Raw genomic sequence first — 4,402 nt, forward strand, 5'->3', positions numbered from 1 at the left:
AAAGCCACACTGTGCAAAACACCCAATGGGGAGGCGCTGTGCTGCTCCGCCTTCAGCAGCCTCAGGCGCCCCGCCTACTCCGCCACACCCACTCCCACCCCTAGCCGGACTGAAACCGGACTGATAAGACTACGTTGGGCAGAAAAATTAATCCTTGGACAGGTCGGTTTCTTTTCAGATTGGTTGCCATACCTGCAACCATTTTCTCTGAAGACTGTCCAGCTCTCTAAGTCCCACCCATTCACACCCTCCGTCCACTTTGAACTTCCTGGGTTTTGCCTTAAAGTGACAAACTCCTAGTGGTGAAGGGCAACTTTAAAAGCTCCAAAAGCTTGAGTGAGAGCCTCCTCAGCTACTTCCTCATTTCAGCCTCTGGCTGGCAGGTGGAATTTCCGTTTCCAGATAAGGGGTAGAATCCTCCTTGAAAATAATCCATGTGGACTAAGCTGGGTGCTCTGACACAGGGAGCAATGGATTCCTGTTTTCTTAGGGGAAAGTTTTGGGCGGGGGAGATAGCATAATGGTTATGCAAACATACTTTCATACCTGAGGCTCAAAAGTCTCAGATTCAATCCCTCGCATAAGCCAGAGCTGAGCCAGTGCTCAGGTAAAAAAAAAAAAAAAAAAAAAAAGGTGATGGTCAAAAGGAACTAAGTTTAGGAAAGAAGACCAAAACAGAAAGAGATAATGTCATCACATCAACAAAATCTAATTAAATGTACTTTCAATCAAATTGTTACATGTGTAATTAAAACACACAACATGTCAACATTTTAGAAATATTTATTTTTAGGGCTGTGGAAAATAGCGCAGTGGTCTACATAACAGACTTTCGTGCCTGATGTCCTAGGGGTTCTAGATTCAATCCCCAGCACCACCATAAGCAGCACTCTGGCAAAAGAGAAAAAAAAAGAAAGAAAAAAGAAGAAGATTTATGTTTCAGATGAGAGATTCACATGAAACAATGTTGGAACTCAGAGCACATTTCCAGAACCTAAGGTAGCAAGAGTCTAGCCAGGAACATCTAAATGTGAGTCCTGTATTCTAGCACTTGGATAATCTTCACAACCACAAAATGCCCGCTCTTAAAATGTAATTTAAGCTGGGAGATAGCTCTCCAGGTATCATGTGCAAAGACCCAAGTTTGAGCTCCCAGATACCACCTTGGATCACTATGCAAAGGGGAAGCTTCATATAGTAGAGCAATGCTGTGATGTCTCTCTTTCCTCTCTCTTGTCTCTTATCTTCTATTTGGAAGAGAGAGAAAAAAAAGGGGGGAAGCAAGAAAAAAGAAAATGATGAATCCACTGGGAGGGGAGGAATTGCCAGGCTTGAAACTCAGCAAAACGCTGGCTGGAAGAAAAAAGTAAGTTGTAACTAGAATTTAAAAAAAAATATTTTATTTATTTATTTATTGCCTCAAGGGTTATCGCTGGGGCTCGGTGCCTGCACCACGAATTCACTGCTCCTGGAGGCCATCTTTCCCCTTTGTTGCCCTTGTCATTGTTGTTTTATAGGACAGAGAAAAATAGAAGAGGGGAAGACAGAGAAGAAAAACACCTGCAAACCTGCTTCACCGCTTGCGAAGTGACCCCCCTGCAGGTAAGGAGCCAGGGGCTTGAACCGGGATCCCGACGCAGGTCCCTGTGCTTCACGCCATGTGCACTTAACCTGTTGTGCTACCAGAATTTTTTTAATCATGCAGAAAAACCATTGCTGAGGATGTAAGATTTCATGTACTGGATCAGATCCAGCCCCATCCAGACCAGGTCCTTGTTTTGACAACACTAATAGAATTGTTAGAAATGGACATCCCTCTCTTCTCAGCTTCTGCTCCTCCCTGAGTCAACTCTGCTTGTGATGCTTCAATGGCAATAATAACAACCCTGGGTTTTGACTGACAGGCCTTACCCCAAACACTAACTCCCATGGACCAGTGGTTGTCATTTTTCAAGTGCTTTCTCTGGTGTGGTTCAGAAAACTTAATGGAAATGGAACCCTGCCATCCCCTCAACAACCCCAGAAGGCAGGTATGGCTCACTCTCTGTCTTGCGGCTGGCTGACAGAAGCAGAGAGAGAAGTTAAATAACCTGCAGAAGGTCACACAGTGATTAAGAAGAAAGGTAGAGATGCTAGTCAGAACTGGGCTTTCAATCACTCTATATAATTGTCTCATGAGAACATTTTAATTTCTTTCCTTTTTTGGAGATTTATTTTATTTATTATATATAAGAGAGGGCTCCACGTCTCTCTCTCTCTCCCTCTCCCTCTCTCTCTCTCTCTCTCTGTGTGTGTGTGTGTGTGTGTGTGTGTGTGTGTGAGAGAGAGAGAGAGAGAGAGAGAGAGAGAATATGAGGGAGGGAGGGAGAGAAGCCAGGACATTGTCCTGGTACATGCAGAGACAAGAACTGAAGCAGAAACCTCGGGCAGGCAAGTCCATTATAGCAATTTAGCTGCTATTTTTGTTACTTAACCACCAGTCTTGTTCCCATTTCTCATTTCTCTATTACGGCAAACGCTAGAAGAAGAAGAATTTCTCTATTGCATTTTTTTTTTTTTGGTGTCTAACTCTTGCCTTTACATCTTATATTTTAATGAACTGCTTTTAGCTGAGCTATAAGGCACCTTGTTTCAACTACTTTAAAATACATTTGGACTGGGAATAGCTTGTCCTGATAGATGTGCCTTATTTTTACCATGGGTGAGGACCAAGGTTTGTGTCCCCAGCAACCACATGAAAGCACCATGCAAAATGGAAGCATCACAAGTAGTGAAGCAATGCTGTGACGACTCTCTTTACTAACTGTCATATACTGTTAGAATCAGAAAAGTTGGTCACAGCTGACCTAGAACCAACAGTGTCCCAGAACACAAATGAAGGGGTACCCAGCACCCCTTTTGTGAACATGTTCAATCTAACTGTACATTAAAAAGATTGTACATCATGACTAAGTGGTATTTATCCCAGGGATGCATGGTTGCTTCATTATATGTAAATCAGTATTTGCCACATCAGCAAAAGGAAAATAAGAAACCACATGCTTATTCAATAGATGAAGAAATATTCTTTGACAACATGCAACACCCTTTCCTGATTAAAAAAAAAAAAGGCAATTGATTGAATTTTTCTAAATCTAGTTGAATCTATATACAGCAAACCTACAACCAACATCATACTCAATGGTGAGAGACTTAAAGCATTTCCACTTATATCAGGTACTAGACAGGACTTCCCACTATTGCCATTACTATTCAACATAGTTTTGGAAGTCCTAGATATAGCAATTAGGCAAGAGAAGGAATTAAAGGGATACAGGTTGGAAGAGAAATCAAACTGCTACAATCTGCAGATGATATGATAGTATACATAGACAGTTCTATAGAATCTAGTAGGAAGCTCCTCGTAATTAAACAGTACATTAAGGTGGCAGGCTACAAATTCATATACAAAGTCAGTGACATTCCTCTCTACAAACATTAGGAAGATAGAGGAGGAGGAGGAATAATTCAGGATCAATCCTGTGAAGGCATGGCTATTGAGTAAAAGTTGCCTCACAATGTTCCTCCTATCCACTAAAAAAAGCAACCAAAAAATCACCAGAAAACTCAACAGAATCCAACCAGGATTTCTTCAGAAATTTACTAAGCCCCAGGTGAGTGCAGACATGTGTGGTCAGTGGATAGAAAAGGAGTGAGGGAAAGATTCTTAGGACTCAAGAAGCCATACTTAGTGCTGGCTGGCATTTAATTGGGAGTTACAAAGTGTTAGTAGAAGAAACTGGGTTTGGGTGCTTGAACCGTGAACTCAGAGGCAACAGGATATTGAACTGCCCATAAGTACTCACTAGAGTTTAAGGGGAAAATATGGTTCAATTTAAAGCCCTTTGACCAACTCAGGTTCCTACATCTGGCTAGAAAAGTAAATCTCAGAAAACTTCTAGTGGCTTGGTAAGGGATTAACAGCTGCACTGCATTGCTACTGGTATCTACTTAAAACAACAATAATTTTTTTTTAAAAAAATCACCTAGAAACTCACCAATTTACAATTGTGACTTCCTAATTTTGTGCAGGTGCAAAGACTGAGGGCACCAAACAAAAGTTGGTTAGATTTAGAACTGGAAAAGTAACAGAAATAGTCATGCTTATAGACTGTAGGTAGAAGCTTCATTGATTAAGCAATAAATGTGTACTAATTTTTATCATAATTATAAGTTCTTTTTACTCAGCAATTCATTTTCAGGGTTTCCTACCAAAAAGCTGCATATGTATATAACAAAAAATGTTTATTGCAGCTTTGGGAGTATAACAGATGCTGGAATAGAACTAAATGGAGTCTCTCAATTACAGTGGAACTCCAACAACATGGAATAATAATTTCTTTTTGTCTGGTGAAATATAAAT

Source organism: Erinaceus europaeus, chromosome 11, assembly GCF_950295315.1.
Source record: "Erinaceus europaeus chromosome 11, mEriEur2.1, whole genome shotgun sequence".
NCBI classification, from domain to species: domain Eukaryota; kingdom Metazoa; phylum Chordata; class Mammalia; order Eulipotyphla; family Erinaceidae; genus Erinaceus; species Erinaceus europaeus.